General features: G+C 43.0%; 1 protein-coding gene across 5 annotated transcripts in view; it reads left to right on the top strand.

Annotated features, from left to right (window-relative positions):
* Positions 1 to 21846, top strand: part of grb10b (growth factor receptor-bound protein 10b) — a 205879-nt gene that overhangs the window by 13280 nt on the left and 170753 nt on the right. The window contains exon 1 of one of the 5 annotated variants that reach the window (XM_060824837.1): positions 21097 to 21147. The exons of the other annotated variants lie outside the window; for them this stretch is intronic. The gene's annotated coding sequence lies outside the window, so the exon portion shown is untranslated. Of the gene's footprint in view, positions 1 to 21096; positions 21148 to 21846 lie in introns of those variants that run through there. 5 annotated transcript variants of the gene reach the window in all.

Genomic DNA, 21846 nt, shown 5'->3' with positions numbered 1-21846 from the left:
TGGTGCCAGAATCAAAGATGTCTCCGAAAGGGTGTAGAATGTTCTCGACGGGGAGAAGGGCCAGCAGGAGGTCACAGTACACATTGGTACCAACCACGTAGGAAGGGAAAAGGTTGAAATTCTGAAGGGAGATTACAGGGAGTTATGCAGAAATTTAAAAAGGAGGTTCTCGAGAGTAGTAATATCTGAATTACTGCCGGTGCTACGAGCTAATGAGGGTAGGAATAGGAGGATAGAGCAGATGATTGCATAGCTGTGGCGCTGGCATATGGGAGAGGGATTCGCATTTTAGGATCATTGCAAACTGGTTTGGGGTAGAAGTGACATGTATAAGAAGGATGCATTGCACCTAAATTGGCAGGGGACTAACATACTGGCAAGGAGATTTGCTCGAGCTGCTCGGCAGGATTTAAAGTGAAGGTGGGGTGTGAGGATGGGACCAGGGGAGATAGTGAAAAAAATTTTTCGATCTGAGAATGGTACAGTTGAGAACAAAGGCAAGTCAAACAGTCAGGGCAGGGGGGGACAAAGCAGAGAACAAAGTAGGACTGATTAAATTAAGCTGCATTTATTTCAATGCAAGAGGCCTGACAGAGAATACAGATGAATTCAGGGCATGGTTAGGATCATGGATCTGGGATATCATAGTAATTACAGAAATATGGCTCGGGGGTGGACAGGACTGGCAGCTTAATGTTCCAGGATACAAATGCTACAGGAAGGGTAGAAAGAGAAGCAAGAGAGGAGGAGGAGTGGCGTTTTTGACAAGGTATGGCATTACAGGTATACTGAGAGAGAATATTCCTGGAAATACATCTAGGGAAGTTATTTGGGTGGAACTGAGAAGTAAGAAAGGGATGATTACCTTATTGGGATTGTATTATGGCCCCCGTAATAATCAGAGGGAAATTAAGAAGCATATCTAAAAGGAGATCTCAGTTATCTGTAAGAATAATAGGGTGGTTATGGTAGGGGATTTTAACTTTCCAAACATAGATTGGGACTGCTATAGTGTGAAGGGTTTAGATGGAGAGGAATTTAAGTGTACAAGAACATTTTCTGATTCAGTATGTGAATGTACCTATGAGAGAAGGTGCAAAACTTGACCTACTCTTGGGAAATAAGGCAGGGCAGGTGACTGAGGTGTCAATGGGGAGCCCTTTGGGGCCAGTGACCATAATTCTATTTGTTTTAAAATAGTGATGGAAAAGGATAGACCAGATCTAAAAGTTGAAGTTCTAAATTGGAGGAAGATCAATTTTGACAGTATTAGGCAAGAATTTTCGAAAGTTGACTGGAGGCAGATGTTTGCAGGTAAAGGGACGGCTGGAAAATGGGAAGTCTTCAGAAATGAGATAACAAGAATCCAGAGAAAGTATATTCCTGTCAGGGTGAAAGGGAAGGCTGGTAGGTATAGGGAATGCTGGATGACTAAAGAATTTGAAGATTTGGTTAAGATAAAGAAGGAAGCATATGTCAGGTGTAAACAGAATGGATCGAGTGAATCCTTGAGAGTATTAAGGAAGTAGGAGTATACATAAGAGGGAAATCAGGAGGGCAAAAAGGGTACATGAGTTAGCTTTTGATTCTCCTTAACTCTATTTGCCAAAGGGATTTTACAAATACATTAAGGACAAAAGGGTAACTAGGGAGAGAATAGGCCCCATCAAAGATCAGCCAGTCAGCCTTTGTGTGGAGCCAAAAGAAATGGAGGAAATGAGTAGTTTGCATTCAGCATTTACTGTGGAAAGGGACATGGAAGATACAGAATACAGAGAAATAGATGGTGACATCTTGAAAAATGTCCATATTATACAGGAGGAAGTGCTGAATGTCTTGAAATGCATGAGTGGATTAATTCCCAGGACCTGATCAGGTGTACCCAAGAACTCTGTGGGAAGCTGGGGAAGTGATATATTGATACCATCGATAGTCACCGATAAGGTGCCGGTAGAATGGAGGTTGGCTAACATGGTGCCACTGCTTAAGAAAGGTGGTAAGGACAAGCCAGGGAACTATAGACCAGTGAGCTTGATGTCGATGGTGGGCAAGTTGTTGGAGGGAATCCTGAGGGACAGGAGTTGCAAGTATTTGGAAAGGCAAGGGCTGATCAGGGATAGTCAACTTGGTTTTGTGTGGCTAATCCTGTCTCTCAAACTTGATTGTGTTTTTTGAAGAAGTAACAAAGAGGATTGATGAGGGCAGAGTGGCAGATTTGATCTGTATGAGCTTCTGTAAGGCATTCAATAAGTTTCCTCAAGGGAGACTGATTAGCAAGGTTAGATCTCGTGGAATACAGGGAGAACTAGCCATTCGGATACAGAACTGGCTCAAATGTAGAAGCCAGGGTGTTGGGGGAGGGTTGCTTTCCAGACTGGAGGCCTGTGACCGGTGGAGTACCACAAGGATCGGTGCTGGGTCCACTACTTTTTCATCAGTTTATATAAATGATTTGGATGGAAGCATAAGAAGGATAGTTAGTAAATTTGCAGATGACACCAAAATTGGAACTGTAGCGGACAGCGACGAAAGTTACCTCCAATTACAACGAGATCTTGATCAGATGGGCCAATGGGCTGAAAAGTGGCAGATGAAGTTTAGATAAATGTGAGGTGCTGCATTTTGGGAAAGCAAATCTTAGCAGGACTTATACACTGAATGGTAAGGTCATAGGGATTGTTTCTGAACAAAGAGTCCTTGGAGTGCAGGTTCATAGCTCCTTGAAAGTAGAGTCGCAAGCAGGTTGGATAGTGAAGGCGGCGTTTATTATGCTTTCCTTTATTGGTCAGAGTATTGAGTACAGGAGTTGAGAGGTCATGTTGCGGCTGTTCAGGACATTGGTTAGGCCACTGTTGGAATGTTGTGTGCAATTCAGATCTCTTTCCTATCGGAATGCTGTTGTGAAACTTGAAAGAGTTCAGAAGCATGTTGCCAGGGTTGGAGAATGTGAGCGAGAGGGAGAATTTGAATAGGCTGGGGCTGTTTTCCCTGGAGCGTTGGAGGCTGAGGGGTCACCTTACAAAGTCTTTTCCCTGGGGTGGGGGAATCCAGAACTAGAGGGCATAGGTTTAGGGTGAGAGGGGAAAAATATAAAAGCGACTTGAGGGGCAACTTTTTTCATGCAGAGGGTAGTACGTGCATGGAATGAGCGGCTGGAGGAAGTGGTGGAGGCTAGTAGAATTGCAACATTTAAAGGCATCTGGATGGTATATGAATAGGAAGAGTTTGGAGGGATATGGGCCAAGTGCTGGCAAGTGGGACTAGATTGATCTAGGTGGGAATATCTGGTTGGCATGGACAAGTTGGACCGAAGGGTTGGTTTCCGTGCTGTACATCTCTATGATTCTAAATTATCTGAACAAGATTGCAACATCCCGTTGCTTGGCTAGTTGTTCTCTGGCATTTGGTTGCCCAGTATTCGATGAACCGAACGAAATACTCCTTATCCGTGCCCTTTGGATAATGGAGGTTCCTCCGTATGTTCATACCACCTTTTATATTACTCTTCTATGGATTCACTTGATCTCTTATGTCTGTATCTGACATGATTCCTTTTTCTTAACCAGACCCTCAATTCCTCTAGTCATCCAGCACTCCCTGCACCTACCAGCCTTACCTTTATCCCTAACAGAAATATACAGTCTTTGGACTCCCGTTATCTCACTTTTGAAGACTTCCCAGTTTCCAGCTGTCCCTTTGACTGTGAACATTTGCCCCCCAACCTACTTTTGAAAGTTCTTGCCTAATACCGTAAGAATTAGCTTTCCTCCAATTTTGAACTTCAACTTTTAGATCTAGTCTATCTTTTTCCATCACTTGTTTTAAAGTTGGTATAATCAAGAATTAACCTACTCTAACTGACTACTGCAGACTTACAGCAAGGTTACATGTTTAAAAATTATGCACTTGTGTGTTCCTGTGTTGTGAGGTCTCCCATACAGATTCCTACAAGGCCATGGATCACATATTTAAATGTGGTTGCCATGAGTCCATTTTTTTTTAAAGATATTTTTATTAGAAATTTAATATTTTGACAGATTTACAAAAATAAACAGAACTTTCAAGCACAAACATTAATATAAAAATAGATCTTAAATATATAATCATCAAAATTCAAAGGAATGATACTAAAGAAGAAAGAAAAACAATGAAACTCAGTTAACTACTAATCTAATCCACAATTATCCAGAGTGTATAGTTGAGTCACTTACATCCTTCAAACAAGAGAAAATGTTCTCTAATACACTCATAACAGTATAATAAAAAGGAAACTATTTCCAAACAATAAGAACAAAAAAAATAAAACATGTTTGAATGGAGATCCTCCCCCTTGTTCTCAGGGAGCCTTACTTCCTTTCTAAAGGTCCACCATATCCTCTCCCAAACAGTGTTCCACCCTTGACCCGGGCGCTCCTTAATAGGATTTAGATATAATACCGAGCTAGAGTTAACAGTGAGCGCCCCACCCCCACCCCTCCCCACCCATACCTGAGTATATCTGATAGCATCAATGCCACGTACAAACACACATAACTATAAAATTACAACTCCAACAAATTACAGTTAAGTATAATAACATAAAATAGCAAGGGAAGACAACCCTGCTCCCAGAAGCAAAAGTAAAGTAGAGTAAAGTATCCACTTCTCCCCACGGAGTGTGGAAGAGGCAAGCCAACATTAATTGTCTCTTACGATTTATTTAAACGAGTCTAAAAGTTCCTTAGCCTCTTCTGGTGATCTAAAATTATACTCGGATCCTTCGTGGGTAAAGCATAACGTCGCTGGGTAGCGTAAGGTGTATTGAATATTTAAGTTCCTTCGACATTTTTTCACCTCATCAAACGCCTTCCTCCTTCGTGCCAAAGCCGGGGAGAAGTCCTGAAATAACATAATCTTGGATCCTTCATGAATCATGGCTTTAGGATCCTTTCCAAGATTTCTGGAGGCATCCAGGAGTATCTGCCTCTCCCTATAACTCTGCAGCCGGAACAGGACCGGGCGTGGGCGCTGGTTTGGGCCAGATCCGCGTACTGCGACCCGGTAGGCCCACTCCACCCTTACCCGGTCAGTTTCAGCCCCCAGGTTTAAAAGCTGGGGCAGCCATCGCTCCAGAAATACTGCTAACTGTCCCTTCTCTTCTTGTTCAGGGAGGCCCAGAAGACGGATATTCTTTCTCCGATTTCTATTATCCAGGTCATCCATGTAGATTTCAAAGGCCCGGACTCTCTGCTCCAGAGCTCGCACCTGTTCTGCAGCTGTTTGAGCTGCAGCCTCGGAGGTCGTGGCCTTTAGCTCCGCCCCCTCCACTCGGCCCTGTAATTCCTCGAGAGCCTGGCTGTGCTTTTGTAGCTTTTCTTCGAATGAGTTCCATCTCTGTCTGGATTCTACAATGAAATTGACAAGTGTCATTTCCAGCCTGGCAATCATCTCTTCAAGGCCTGTTTTTACATCAGCTGCAGCCGGAGGAGAGGAGGGTGGGGGAGGGGTCTTTGTTTTCTGAGAGCTGCGGGATCCCTTTGGTTTACTCATTATCCACTTAATATTAAACTGCTTAAATATAATAGTAAGCAGCTAATTAAGGTTAGAAAATTTTTTTGGGTGGTTTGGTAAGTGTGGTGGGGGTGAGTAACTCACTTTACCCAGGTTTTGGGAAGAGCACTGTAAACTCAGACTTGCTGAGTCGCCGCCATCTTGGATCTCATGAGTCCATTCTTATCTGGATGGTATTTTGATTACTGGATCCTGTGAAGATTCCTTGAAAAATTTAGAAACCCTAAAAAGATTGGTCGAGCACCGCTTACAGGTAAAAAGAGCAAAATGCGTGTTCTTTAAAGACATGAGTACTTGAGCCATGTAATCAGTGATGAGGGACTACACAAAGTGCCCAAGAAGATGGGGGTTACTACGAAGGCACATTCTCTAGTCCAGGGGACTTAACTGAGATTGTTCTTGGGGCTTTTAAATTATTACGGCAACTTCATATCTGATCATGCTAAAAACTGCATTTGTTGCTGGGTTAAGGACAGTATTGGAAATGGGCCCAAAATGTGAGGTGGTTTATTCTGAGGTGAAGTAAGCCTTAAAAAGGCCAGAAGTGCTAACGCAGTTTGACCTGAAGTTGCCACTACAGTTAGTTTATGATGCCTTGCTTCATGGGGTTGGTGCTGTGCTGTGCTGTTACACATTATTACTGAATGGAGAGGAAGGAACCATCGCTTTTGTATCGAGATCACCAGTGAATATGAAAAATTTTGCCCAAGTCAAAAAAGGATTGAGGATTATGTTCGGCATGAAGTTTATTATTTCGTTGATCGCAGGAACTTTGTACTACTGACCACTGATAGATCTCTAATTTCCATTTTTGCTCTGTACATGGGGATACTGTCAATGGTGGCTGTATGCCTGCAGAGTTGGGCCTTGTCTCTGTCAGTTTACTCATGAGATCAAATATTGACAGGCAGGAAGCACAATAATGCAGATGCCCTGTCACGGATGCCGCTACTGGGTGACGATGAAACCAGAAAAGTGTACTTCTCCTGGGATGACAAGCTGCCGGTGTTAGCAAATCAGCTGCAGAACACTACTCCTGAATGATGCAGGTCGAGTTAAAATATTTAAAAGGCATTTGGGTAGGTCTGTGGATAGGAAAGTTTTAGAGGGAAATGGGTCAAATGTAGGCAAGTGGGACAACTTTACTTTGTGAAACATGGTTGGCATGTACTAGTTTGGATCAAAAGGGTCTGTTTCTGCCCAGAGGATTAAACGGTTATCTATCCAGGAAATGAGAGTTGTCCTTATCGGATGAGTGTTTAGTATGGGGAATGAGAGTTATTCCTCCCCCATTGACACAAGTATTAGAATAAGGGTACCCTGGCAGCCAGGAGCTATTTTTGGTGCTAAATATGAACTTTCAGATTTTGGAGAATGCAGGAACATGCACATCCTATGCATTAGTAATAAAGGCGCCACTTTCACCCTTTCAACCACGTGGCAGCAAATTCATCGAAGCCCTGCATGTAGAAAAAGGCCATTTGGCCCATTGAGTTAGCACCAGCCCTCTGAAGAGCATCCCACCCAGACCAACTCTCCCACCCAATCCATTTATACATTTACCATGGTTGTTCCACCTAACCTACGTATCCCTGGTCACTATGGAACAACTAACATCACCAATCCACTTAAGCAATACATCTTTGAACTGTGGGAAGAAACCCATCAGACACAGTGTGCAAACTCCATACAGTCATCTAAGGTTGAAATTGAACCTAGGTCCCTGGCAGTCCCTTTGCATCAAAATTCCTGTCGATTTTTGTGGGATCAGTAGAGGGATAGATGTTAGTGGTGGTTTTAGATGCCCATTCTATGTGACTCATGGTGGCTGTCATGAAGCATGTTTCAGTGGAATTGAAGCTTAACCGACTGGATGAAATATTTGTTAGGTTTGGTAACCTTGAACAAGTTGAGTGATGGTGTGCCATAGATTGTGGACCAAGAGTTCAAGGACATGGCTTGCTTTTTCCGTAACAGTGGTTTCTTGCCTACCATGGTTGACAGGGCACTTAACCACATCTAACCTATTACCTGTGCTTCCATCCTTGCCTTCTCTTATTACTCTAAGCAGCATGATTGAGTCTCTCCTGTCCTCACTTTTCATACCACCAGCCTCTGCATTCAAAAGATCATTCTCCACCATTTCAGACAACTTTAGCAGAAGGCCTCCTCTAAACATATCTTCCCCTCACTCCCTCATCTACACTTACCAGGGATTGTTCCTCTGGGAGAACCTAGTCCATTCCTCAATCACCAAAATCACCCCCCTTCCCACAGTACATTACCATGTAACTGTGAAAGATGCAACAATTGCCCCTTCACCACCTCCCTGCTCACTGTCTAAGGTCTAAACAGTCTTTCTAATCTTGTGTATTGGTGCGGTGAATACAATGTGGCCTACTCTACATTGTAGAAACCAAACGCAGACTGGGTGACCACTTTGTAGAACACGTAGCTGGTCATTTCAACATAGCATCCTGATTGCATACCCACATGTGTCCTTAGCATGCTGCAGTGTTCTAAAATCTAATTTTCAAAGTTTAAAAATCACAATACCAGGTTATAGTCCTAACAGGTTTATATGAAAGTATAAGCTTTTGGAGCGCTGTGCTACCTGACAAAGGAGCAGCGCTCTGAAAGCTTGTACTTCCAAATAAACCTGTTGGGCTATAACGTGGTGTTTGATCTTTTAACTTTGTCCACCCCAGTCCAACACCAGCACCTCCACATCACATCGAATTTTCAGACTGGGCCTTCCTTCTGGACTTAATGTTGAGATCGACATCTTCAAATTGTGAACCAACTCCCATTTGTTCCCTTTTTAGCTCTCCTTGTTGCAATCTCTGTCACCATGTCCACTTTTCCCCCCCACCCCCTACTTTCACCTCACTATCTTCTCTTTCTAGTCTGGTAGTTAGATGCACCATTGATCTGCCATTCTCTCATTCTGATCACTTAATCTCAGTTATCAACATGTCTTCTCCACCAGCACTCAACATCCCAGCGATAGCATAAATGCTGCCCCTCTTCTGCACTGCACTTGAACTCTGATGAAGAGTCATCTGGAGTCAATGTTAGCTTGCTTTCTGTCCATGGATGTTGTTTGACTTGCTGTGATCTCCAGCATTTGTTGGTTTCAGTAGATTCCAGCATCTGCACTAATTTGCTCCTACAAGAATGGGAGAGATTTTGTTTACTCTGAGCTGGCTCTGACTAAGCCAGACCACTGTCATGTTAATAAAGGCTGATGGGATACCGGCACCTCTTGTTATTTCCATGGCGACAAGAAGAAAGCATGCTGTTGAGGAAATTCAAGGTCTTGGTGTTGGGGTAAATATTTCTTGCATTATGTCGTTACTTGGGAAGTTTGATTCTTTTGATCCTGCTCACAAAGGCTGGGCCCAGTATGTAGAAAGAGTTATTTTTTCCAGGCAAATGACATTGGGGTGGATGAAAAGCGGGAGTTTTCCTCACAGCTTGTGCACTTCCAGCCTTTTCAGTTATTAGGAACCTAACTTTTCATGAGGCATCAGGTACTAAAACCTTTCAGGAGTTTATGGATTTAGTTAAGGAATATTACGACTCCAAGCCTTCTCTAATTCTGTTAGTTTTACTTAGCCATTCAAGAGTCAGGGGCATCCACATCAGGACTTTTGACTGGTTTAAGACGCATGGTAGAGGCATGTGATTGTTGGTTAACCCTTGATGAGATACTGAGACCGTTTGGTATATGGGATTAATGATGTAACTATGCAAAAGTGCCTACTAGCTGATGCTCAACTGGCCTAATCATTGGAAAATGCAGCAAATGGAGCATACGAGTTGCAGGGTATGCTGACGGAAGCGGATATTCTCGCCAGTCCAACTGAACTTGGGGTACACCATTTGAGTAAAGGAAATTTCCGAGTCTCCCTCGGGACATATCCAGAACAGAGACTCCAGCTCAGATCACAGCAAAACCCCCAAAACAAAGCCTTAACTGAATGGTTAAAATTTTCTTCAAGATTCAAGCTGGCAAGGTATAATAGTTGCTGTTATGCAGGCTCAGGACAGCAGATCTAAATGGACTAAGAAACTTGGGCCAATATTTGGGAATGTTGAGGGACTATCAAATAAGCTAAGGCCACCTTGTATGTTGACCAAGAAGCAATTTGTGATTTTTGCAAGGCCTGTCTGGTGCAATTAGTCTTACGGGTAAAAATAGAGACAGAAATTGGAAGGCTGGTAAGCAAAGGAGTCATCACACCAATCCCGTTTGTGCAATGGGCAGCGCTGGTCATACAGATTGTGAAGCCTGGTGGGTTGGTTTGCTTTCATGGTTATTTTAAACAAATAGTAAACCATTTTTTGCAGCTGGATAAATACTCAATCCCTCGCACAGAGGACTTATACATAAAGCTGAAAGAGGAGCTGTCCTTGTGGGCGGCACGGTGGCACAGTGGTTAGCACTGCTGCCTCACAGCGCCTGAAGACCCGGGTTCAATTCCCGACTCAGGCGACTGACTGTGTGGAGTTTGCACGTTCTCCCCGTGTCTGCGTGGGTTTACTCCGGGTGCTCCGGTTTCCTCCCACAGTCCAAAGATGTGCGGGTCAGGTGAATTGGCCATGCTAAATTGCCCATAGTGTTAGGTAAGGGGTAATGTAGGGGTATGGGTGGGTTTCGCTTCGGCGGGTCGGTGTGGACTTGTTGGGCCGAAGGGCCTGTTTCCACACTGTAAGTCTAATCTAATCTAATCTAATCTAATGAAACTGATTGTGAGCCATGCAAATGTGGTTAAATTAGGGTTCCTAGAAGTATGTAACAATTAATATCCATTAGGAATTGTACCAAATAAGAGTACCATTTGGGGTATTGTCAGGTTGTGCAATTTTTCAGTGGATGATGGAGAATGTAGAACATTACACCGCAATGCTGGCCCTTCAGCCCTCGATGTTGAGCCGACATGTGGAACCCATTTGAAGCCCATCTATCCTACGCTATTCTGTTTTCATCCATATGTCCACTACTGTCGCATGCAGTGCGTTCCATGCCCCTCCTACTCTGAGTAAAGAACAAAGGAAATTTATAGCCCACGTACAGGCCTCTTGGCCCTCCAAGCCTGAGCCGATCCTAATTCCTAAGCATCTGTATCCCTCTGCTCCCCACCTACTCATGCATCTGTCCAAATGCACCTTTAATGAATCTACAGTGTCTGCCTTTACAACCTCTGCTGGCAATGCGTTCCATGCACTTACCACTCTGTCTAAAACAAAAGTACTCACCACATGTATCTCCCTTAAACTTTCACCTCTCACCTTGAACACGTGACCTCTTGTTATTGAATCCTTCACCCTGGGAAAAGAAACTACCTCTGACATCTGTCCTATATGTATCACCCCTTAATTTAAAGCAATGTCCTTCCATGCTAGCCATCACATCCGAGGAGAAAGGTTCTCACTGTCCACCCAATCTAACCTTCTAATTATCTTGTATTTCTCACTTTAGTTACCTCTGAATCACCTTCTCTCAAACAAAAACAGCCTCAAGTCCTTTCCTTCATAAGACCTTCCCTCCAAACCAGGTGACAAGCTAGTAAATCTCCTCTGAACCATTTCCAAAGCTTCCACATCCTTCCTATAAAGCGGTGACCAGAACTATACGCAATACTCCAAGTGTGGCCGTACCAGCGTTTTTGTACAGCTGCAGCATGACCTTGTGGCTCTGAAATGCAATCCCTCTTCCAATAAACGCTAACACACCGTCATTCTTCTTACTAACCTGGGTGTCAACTTTTAGGTATCTATGTACATGGACACAGAGATCTCTCTGTTCATCTACACCACCAAGAATCTTACCATTAGCCCAGTACTCTTTGTTCCTGTTACTTCTTACAAAGTGTATCACCTCTCTCTTTTCAGCATTAAACTCCACTTGCCACCTCTCAGCTTATCGATGTCCCTCTGTAACCTACAACATCCTTCGGCACTATCCACAACTCAACTGACCTTAGTGTCATCCACAAAGCTACTAACCCATCCTTCTGTGCACTCTTTCAGGTCCTTTTATAAAAATAATAAACAGCAGCGTTCCAAAACAGCTCCTTGCAGCATACTACTGGTAACAGAATTCCAGGATCAATGTTTCCCATCAACCATCACCTTTTCGTCTTTCAGCTAGCCAATTTCTGATCTAAACTGCAAAATCATCCTCGGCCCCGTACCTTAGGAATAGCCTACCATTGGAAACCTTATTAAACGCCTTACTGAAATCCATATACACTTTCCAAGATCTATCCCAGGTCACCATTTATCTGGATGATGTGCTCATAACAGGGAAGACTAATAAGCACTTAGAGAACTTGGACATAGTCGACAAAACTGGGTTACACCTGGTGGAGGATAAAGTGAGTATGATCAAATGTGATCTGGCTCCCATGTCTATACTGGAGCCTATGTCTTTCCTTCGGCTGGTGAATTAAGGGAAATTGATACATAACTTGGTATCTTGTTGCATCAACTCTTTTTTTTAAAGAGAAAGGGTCGGTCTTGGAAATTGGTGCTTAGCCATACCATAGGGAAGTGAAGAAGCATTTGCAGATGATGTTTCATCACCATACTAGGTAACATCTTTAGTGCGCCTCCGGACAAAGCACTGCTAATGATCCTTGCTTTCTATTTATATGTTTGGATTTCTTTGGGTTGGTGATGCCATTTCCTGTTGTTTTTTTCCCTCGGGTGGTAAATGGGGTCCAAGTCTATGTTTTTTGTTGATAGAGTTCTGGTTGGAATGCCATGCTTACAGGAATTCTCTTGCGTGTCTGTGTTTGGCTTGTCCAAGGATGGATATGTTGTCCCAGTCAAAGTGGTGTCCTTTCTTATCTGTATGTAAGGATACTAGTGAGAGAGGGTCAAGTCATTTTCTGGCCAGTTGATGTTCATGTATTCTGGTGGCTAGTTTTCTGCCTGTTTGTCCAATGTAATGTTTGTTGTATCACCAACTGAAAGAAACTCAAACGTAGAAAGCAGGAATCATCAACAGTGCTTCGTCTGCAGGCTCACTGATGATGATACCTGGTAAGGTGATGAAACGTCTGACAATGAACCTTCCAGCTCAATGAGCAAACCTATATCTAGAACCTCAACCTGAGCTCCAAATCTTCTGAAAACGTACTAAGTGAAGAAACAGTTATCATCCTCTGAGATGTTGGCACACTATGATGAAGTGAGATCCAGTAATGATGTGATGCCACCTTATGCAGCATTGAGTTAGTATTGGCCCAATGAAGAGGAATACCCAACAGCTTATGTATCCATAACTTTGGCTTATGCAGAACGTAACTACATTTGGACAGAGAAGGAAGGTTCAGTGATCATATTTGGAGTCATGAGTTCCACCCGTGCCTTTTATGGATGGAAGTTTGTAATAAGAACAGACCAAAGACCCCTGCTCAATCTACATAGAGAAGGTAAGGCAGTGCTGCCCATAGCTTCAGTTTGAATTCATCTGTCGTCTGTACTACTAAGTTCATGTAATTATAAGTTGGAACACTTTCTGGGAGGAGAAAGTGAGGTCTGCAGATGCTGGAGATCAGAACTGAAAATGTGTTGCTGGAAAAGCGCAGCAGGTCAGGCAGCATCCAAAGAACAGGAGATTTGACGTTTCGGGCATAAGCTCTTCTTCAGGAATCCTGAAGAAGGGCTTATGCCCGAAACGTCGAATTACACTTTCTGGGAGGCCCAGTAGCAAATGTAGATGCATTGAGCTGCCTCTCACTGGCAGATACACCACCAGTGGTGCAGTCACTGGAGGAGTCCATGATGGTTTTCAATTTTCTGGAAACACTACCAGTCACAGCCGATAATATCAGATTTTAGATGCAGAATGATCCAATTCTGGCAAAGCTGAAACAGCTGGTGGTGATGGGGGAAACTAAAAGGCTGTCACAACCTGAACTGAAACCTTTTTGCACCTGGAGAGACCAGATCGCAGTGGAGGATGGCATAATATCATGGAGTGCAAGAGTAATTGTCTCAAGCAAAGATTGCTGCCAGATACTGGCTGAACTCCATCAAGGCATCCTGGGGTTCCAAAATGAGTATATATCTGGTAGACAAAATTGGATGTGGATATAGCTGCGGTGGAGGGGTGGTGACCAGAGTGCCATCAAGGACAAAAATTATTGCTAGCAGTGTGCGATCATTCGAGGAAATGGCCAGATAAACCCTGGACTTAATTATATGTTCACTATGCAGACACTTTTATGGGTTCAAAGTTCTTAGTCATTTTGACTGGACGTGCGTAGAGCTCATTTGTCAAAACACGAGATGATGAGGAAAAACTGCATGCATCTTTTGCAATACTTGGGCTCCCAGAAGTGTTCATCCCAGATAACAGACTATCGTTTGAATAATTCCGAAGTCAAAAGCATAAAACGACAACTCGAATAGTCTGGCAGTGTAACCCTTTGAAGGTAGGCTTAACGAAACAGCTTATTGTTTCACTAGTTGCCTAATTGTCCTGGTTCTTATTTGATTATTGGATCCGCTCTCATGTGACGAGAGGGAAAGCTCCAGCAGAGTTGCTGATAGGGAGAAGACTCCAAACTAGACGAAGTCTGATCTTTCTGAACTGGCAAGGGTGGGGTGGAGAAACGGTATTAGTAATGCCAGCACCAGATGAAAGAATCCGCTAAGTGAGGAGAAAGTTTACTTCAGGAGACAAAGTTTTTGGTATTGCAACCTTGGGATTGGCCCTGCATGGGTAAGGGGCATGGTCGATGCGAGGTCAGGTCGAGTGATGTATAAAGTTTGGGTAGGTATGACAGTCCTGAACAAGCATATGGACCACATGAAAGCTATGAACTCTCAAATGCTGCAGGTGCAAAGCATGCCTGGCTTCTTGACTGCCTTCCCGACTGTTCCAGAACCAGTGGGTTCTCCAACTTCCATAAAACATCACCTACAAAAACTGATTCATATCCTATTCCAAGCTAGAAGATTGTATTGAGAAGGTGGGACAAGCCACTTATATGTCAAAGCTGGATGTACTCAAAGGATACTGCCCACACAGATGCATCGGAGAACATGCAAATTCCACACAGTTGCCTGAGGTTGAGGTTGAAGTCGAATCTGGGCCCCTAATGATGAAGTATCCGTGCTTAAAAACTATCTCACGTGACACCTAATCTTATTCAAATGGGAAATCTTGAGATTTGGTAGGGTGGATGCTGAGAAGATGCTTCCTGTTGTGGAATTTAATATACAAACTAGGAACAGGAGTTGGCCATTTGGTTTTATGGACTGGCAGAGCATGCTTGTATGATCACAGTTGATCCTTTTGTGCTATATTCCTGCTTTGACTCAAAACCCCTTGATGCATTTAATGTCTAAAAAGTTAATAATCTTTCTCGAATATACTCAATGTCCCAGCAGCCACAGCTCTGTGCTAAGGAATTCCACAGGTTAACCATCCTCTGAATGAAGAATTGTTCCCATCTCTGATGAGAATTTTTTTTTGAAGTGTGTTAGCCTGTGGAATCCTTTTTCCCCAGAGACCAGTGGACATTGGTTCATTAAATTGACAAATCCCTGGAATGGTTTCCATTCAAGGGTGTTAAAGGAAGTGGGAGTGCACATTGCAGATACCATTACTATAATCTTTCAGAGTTCCCTAAAATACAGGACTCATTCCTTTTGGATTGTAAAATTACACATGGCACTCTCTACTTTTTCAACAGTGGTAAAGAAAAAAAAGGTAATTACAGTCCAATTACCCTCACATCTTTGGTAGGGAAGTTATAGGAATCTATAACAAAGGATAGGATAACTGAGCACATTGAAAATTTTCAGCCAGCATGGATTCATGACAGGTCAAGACTGGTGAATCTTACTGAATTTTTTTGAAGAGCTGACTAAGATAATGGACAGGGAATGTTTATATGGACTTCAAGAAGACATTTTTATGAAGGTGAACATAAGACACTGTTAACTAAGGTAGAAGCCCACAACTGAAGGCAAATTACTAACTTGGCTGGGCAGTTGGCTGAGTGGCAAGCAAATTAGAGATAATTGCTAGATAATCCAAAATGACAAGATGTGAACAGTATCTGCTCCCAAGAGGACCAATTCCACCATAGAACATGGTTAGCACTGCTGCCTCACAGCGCCAGAGACCTGGGTTCAATTCCTGCCTCAGGTGACTGACTGTGTGGAGTTTGCACGTTCTCCCTGTGTCTGCGTGGGTTTCCTCCGGGTGCTCCGGTTTCCTCCCACAGTCCAAAGATGTGCAGGTCAGGTGAATTGGCCATGCTAAATTGCCCGTAGTGTTAGGTAAGGGGTAAACGTAGGGGTAGGGGTATGGGTGGGTTGCGCTTCGGCGGGTCGGTGTGGACTTGTTGGGCCGAAGGGCCTGTTTCCACACTGTAAGTAATCTAATCTAATCTAATCAAATCAAGAACATACCAGACTGCCTCCTTCTTTAGAGACTGCAATTTCCCTTCCTACGTGGTTAAAGATGCCCTCCAACGCATCTCGTCCACATCCCGCACCTCCACCCTCAGACCTCATCCCTCCAACCATAACAAGGACAGATCGCCCCTGGTGCTCACCTTCCACCCTACCAACCTTCAGTAGACCAAATCATCCGCCGACATTTCCGCCACCTCCAAAAAGACCCCACCACCAGGGATATATTTCCCTCCCCACCCCTTTCCGCCTTCCGCAAAGACCGTTCCTTCCGTGACCACCTGGTCAGGTCCATGCCCCCCTACAACCCATCCTCCCATCCTGGCACCTTCCCTGCTACCGCAGGAACTGTAAAACCTGCGCCCATACCACCTCCCTCACTTCTATCCAAGGCCATAAAGGAGCCTTCCATATTCATCAAAGTTTTACTGCACATCCACTAATATCGTTTATTGTATCTGTTGCTCCCGATGCGGTCTCCTGTAGATTGGGGAGACTGGGCGCCTCCTAGCAAAGCGCTTTAGGGAACATCTCCGGGACACCCACACCAATCAACTACACCGCCACATATGGCCCAACATTTCAACTCCCCCTGCCACTCTGCCAAGGGCATGGAGGTCCTGGGCCTCCTTCACCGCCGCTCCCTCTACACCAGATGCCTGGAGGAAGAACGCCTCATCTTCTGCCTCGGAACACTTCAACCCCAGGGCATCAATATGAACTTCAACAGTTTCCTCATTTCCCCTTCACCCACCTCACCCTAGTTCCAAACTTCCAGCTCAGCACTGTCCCCATGACTTGTCCGGACTTGTCCTACCTGCCTATCTCCTTTTTCCACCTATCCACTCCACCCTCTCCTCCCTGACCTACCTCCTTCATCCCCTCCCCCACTCACCTATGCTACTTTCTCCCCACCCCCACCCTCCTCTAGCTTATCTCTCTATGCTTCAAGCTCACTGCCTTTATTCCTGATGAAGGGCTTTTGCCCAAAACGTCGATTTCACTGCACTTTGGATGCTGCCTGAACTGCTGTGCTCTTCCAGCACCACTAATCCAGAATCTGGTTTCCAACATCTGCAGTCATTGTTTTTACCTTATACAAGGAACTGCATAGCAAAAGATTGCAAAGGAATATTCATAGACAAGGTGAATGGGCAAAACTGTAGCAGATGGAGTTCACTGCTAGCAAGTGTGGGATTATCTGAAAAGGATATAGCAGAATACTCTCCGGATGATAACTCTAGTAATCTTGGGAGTTCAGGTGCACTGTCCTTTAAAATGATGCAGTAAATAATTGAGAAAGCTGATGGAATGCTGGTCCTTATATTTAGAGGACTGAAATACAAGATGCAAAGGTTATGCTGCAGTTATACAAAACCACGGTTATACCTGACTTGGAATACTGTGAGCAGATCTGCGCAACAAGCATACATTAGTTTCCCTCCAAGGTCAATATCTGTTTATATGAATGATACCTGGACTTCAAAATTATGAGGAGAAATTATACCAATTAGGCCTGCTTTTCCTAGAATTTAGAATGTTAAGGGTTGATCTTATCAAAGTCTTCAGTATGTTAATAGGATAAGGTAGCATGGATAAAGTATATTCACCAGTGAAAATCAAATTAAGAGGCATAGTCTGAGAATAAAGGCCAAATTGTTAGGAGAAATATTAGGAAGCACGTCATCACTTGAAGGGTGGTAAATGTTAGGAACACTTTGCAAATGACAGTAGATGCAGGATCAGTTAATTTTAAATCTTAGCTAAATATTCATTTTAAGCAAAGATATTAAGCGATATGGGCCAAAGGCAGGTATGTGAAATTAGGATGTGGATCATCCATTATCTCATTGAATGTTGAAACAACTTGACTGAAAAGCCTATTCCTATGAACATGATATTTTCTAGATTAATGAGGAAGCCAAGAGTTTTGGGGACAGACAGAAAAGCGGAGTAAGGTCACAGCACATTAATCATGATTTGGAGGTTCCAGTGTTTGACTGTTGTGTACAGTCAACCACCTGATGGAGGGAGTAGTGTTCCAAAGCTAGTGTTTCCAAATAAACCTTTTGGACTATAACCTGGTGTTGTGATTTTTAACTTTGTACAGGTTAATCATGGTCTCATTGAGTGATGGAGCAGGCTTGAGTTTCTGAATGGCTGACTCATTTTTGTTTATCTTGTGCCAAAATTGCATCATCTTATAGCATATATTAAATCAGATGCACCAATGGGCCAAAGATTGGCAACTGGAGTTTAAATTAGATAAATGTGAGGTGCTGCATTTTGGAAAGGCAAATCGGGGAAGACTTGTACACCTGATGATAAGGTCCTTGGAGTGTTGATAAACAAAGAGACGTTGGAGCACAGGTTCATAGTTCCTTGATAGTGAAGAAGGTGTTTGGTATGCTTGTTTTTATTGGTCAGTGAATTGAGTACAGGAGTTGGGAGGTCATGTGACTTACAGGACATTGGTTAGGCCATTTTTTGGAGTGTTGCTTGCAATTCTGGCCTTTCTCCTATGGGAAGGATGTTGTGAAACTTGAAAGGGTTCAGAAAAGATTTAGGAGAATGTTGCTAGGATTGGAGGGTTTGTGCGAAAGGGAGAGGCTGAATAAGTTGGGGCTATTTTCCCTGGAGCATTGGAAGCTGAGGGTTGAGGGGCATAGATAGGGTGAATAGACAAGGACATTTTCCTGGGGTGGGGGAAGTCCAGAACTAGAGGGCATAGGTTTAGGATGAGAGGGGAAAGATATAAAAGGGACCCAAGGGGCAACTTTTTCATGCAGAGGGTGGTGTGTGTGTATGGAATGAGCTGCCAGAGGAAGTGCTGGAGGCTGATACAATTGCAAAATTTAAAAGGTATACGGGTGGGTACGTGAATAGGAAAGGTTTGGAGGGATATGGTACACCTGCTGGCAAATGGTGAGATAAATATTCATTTTAAGCAAATGAATGGAGAATATCTGATCAGTATGTTGGAGTTGGACCGAAGGATCTGTTTCAGTTTCGTGTATCTCTGACTCTGTGACTGTGACCAATTTTGTGAGCACGTCTCTAAAGTTAATCTCTTTCAGCAGATTTTGAAAATTGACTTTGCATTTTGGAATACAAATCTTTATTTTGATCTAGCATTGGGAAGCATTTGCCTCTGATCCTTCAGTCTGAAAAAAACAACCATTTTCCCTGACTTGTTCTGCTGTGTTTTTTAATCTAAATTGATGCTGACCCTTGAGTCAGTGAGCTCAATTATTAACCAGTCTTCTACTTGATGTTTTGTTGAACATTTCATTTAAAATTTATAGACAATACCTACTCCGTTCTCCTCTTCAACCTCTGTTACTTCATCAAAATTAAGAATTCTCAAGCACCATCTCTTTTCCAAATCTGTGTTAGCTCTCCTTAATGAGCTCTCAAAACTCTCAAATGCCTGTTATCTCTCCCCCAAATGATTAAAATCTTGTTTACCACTCATGTTAAACTTTTGATAATAAGCATGTTCTTGACCCTTTCAGTTCACACCATTTGCCTCTTGCATTTCTCAATCACCTAGGTTACCTTAAATCATGGAAACCTTTTTTCCCTCGATCCCTGCTCTCCAAGCCAACAGGCCAGGAGACTTATTTACTCGAAGCATCGTCAGTCTCTGCAGTATTGCCTGTACTCCATTTTCACCTCGTCTACTACCTCATCTCTTCCAATTTTCTTTTAGCTTCCTCTTCTTTGGTAAGCTGTACAGAATTACGATATGTATTCTTTAAAAGACTTTGCTAAGAACCTTCCTTTCAGCCTTTTTGCACGCAATTAGAGATGTATTTGAAAACTTTTTCTGTGGTAACTGCCATCTCTCTAGTTAACCATCTTTATTTTCTTTTCACTTTCCCTCTGAACCTGTTGTACTTGGCCTGATTCCCTCGTAAGTATGCGTGTGTTTATTTCTTCACATTCTATATCTTCCTTATCATCCAAGGAACCTTGGTTTTCTTACCTTGTTGAAAATGTGTTGCTGAAAAAGCGCAGCAGGTCAGGCAGCATCCAAGGAGCAAGAGAGTCGACGTTTCGGGCATGAGCCCTTCAGAAATGAGGAAAGTGTGTATGCCTTCCTTGAAGAAGCTCTCTTCCACTTTCCTCATTCCTGAAGAAGGGCTCATGCCCAAAACGTCGACTCTCTTGCTCCTTGGATGCTGCCTGACCTTCTGCGCTTTTCCAGCAACACATATTCAGCTCTGATCTCCAGCATCTGCAGTCCTCATTTTCTCCTAGTTTCTTACCTTTTTGTAATTTACCCGAAAAAACATTTTGAAGACCACCTGTTGTTCTGATAGATTTCCATCTTTGTTTGGTTTCGTTTTAATATGACTTGATCTTCTATCATTTGACTGGAGCTAGTTCTGCTGCAGTTTAGAAGTTCTTGTTCCTTGCTTATCTCCATTTACTCTTAGCGAATTGTTCCCCCACTGATACAAGGTTCACTGATTTTTGACCATACCAATTCATCAGCACATGATCCAGCGTTGTCTCCTTCCTTGATGAACTGAGCGTCAAAGGAAATTGTTGTCTCTTTTACTGTTAGATTAACATTCCTGCAATTGATATTTGGGTAATGAAAGCCCTCCAATATTATCACACTTTAGTTGTTGCATATTTTGTAATTTTGCTGTGTATTTTGCCCTTCATCTCTCTCTATTCAATAATAATGGTTATTGCTGCTTATTGCTAACCAAATAGATTCTGTCCATGCCCACTTCCAACAGCCCCTACTTACAACATTGCATTGTTTTCTCTAAGTAGCACCACAGCTACCTCATGAAGGAGCAGTGCTCTGAAAGCTAGTGCTTCCTAATAAATCTGTTGGACTTTAACCTCGTGTTGTGTGATTTTTAACTTGGTCGACCCCAGTCCAACACCGTCTCCTCCACATCTTGTATTTTCTAATTAGTACTGACAGCTCACATCTCTTTCATTTCCTTTCATAGCCTTTTTGAAAACTTCATATCCATGCATGTTGAGCACCCAATCCGCTTTGTTCTTAAACCATGTTTCCTTTATTGCCACAAGGGTTAGAGACAGAAAGCGCAGACGCTGGAGCTGTTCCTGGCACTGACCCTACCGTCCAAACTGAGCACAGCGCACCTTTAGTGCCCAGGCCCTGAGGTACCGTCCTGTCCCCGTTTGCTATTATGTAACTTTTCCATTGCTATTTGTATGTAGAGCTCATCAGCTTGTTTCACCACACTTTTTAATGTAACAAGCATTCATTCTAAACCCCCTTAGACACAAACTTCCTTAGTCTGTTCTTATCTGATATAGTACTGCTTCCTTCTGTAGTTTTGTTCAACAATCCCATTCCTTTATGTTCCTGAATCAGCTTTTGCACTTCTGTGAGCTGATACCTCCCCTTTTGCCAATTTAAATTAAACCACCATCAATGAAGGGAATAATATTAGTCTTGATGTGCAAACTTCCCTTTTGAACAAATGTCTCCTCTCCCAGACCTGGTCCAAAAGCTGAAGCAAGCATTGATCCTTTCATATACCTGTATTTATACTCTTGCTAGTTCAGAATTGTAGGTGAGAATGTACGTTGCTTATTTTCTTTGTTTCTTAATTGGAGAGCTTGTACTTTTTTCTGCATAAAAAATTGGTCATCTTGAGTGAGCTGTTACAGATTTTAGGTTTTAAATAAAAATAAAGTATTCCAGTAGGAGTATGCAAGAGGTCAAGCAGCTTCTGTGGAGAGGGAAAAGAAAATGAAAACTGGCGTGGTACATCTTTTCTTTTTTTAAAAAAATGGTTGTATGGCATAAGGGTTCTGATTATAATGCATCTGTGACTTCTGTGTGGCAATCTGGAG

The sequence above is a fragment of the Hemiscyllium ocellatum genome, chromosome 5, assembly GCF_020745735.1.
Source record: "Hemiscyllium ocellatum isolate sHemOce1 chromosome 5, sHemOce1.pat.X.cur, whole genome shotgun sequence".
Taxonomy (NCBI): domain Eukaryota; kingdom Metazoa; phylum Chordata; class Chondrichthyes; order Orectolobiformes; family Hemiscylliidae; genus Hemiscyllium; species Hemiscyllium ocellatum.
This window is presented reverse-complemented; position numbering and strand designations above follow the sequence as displayed.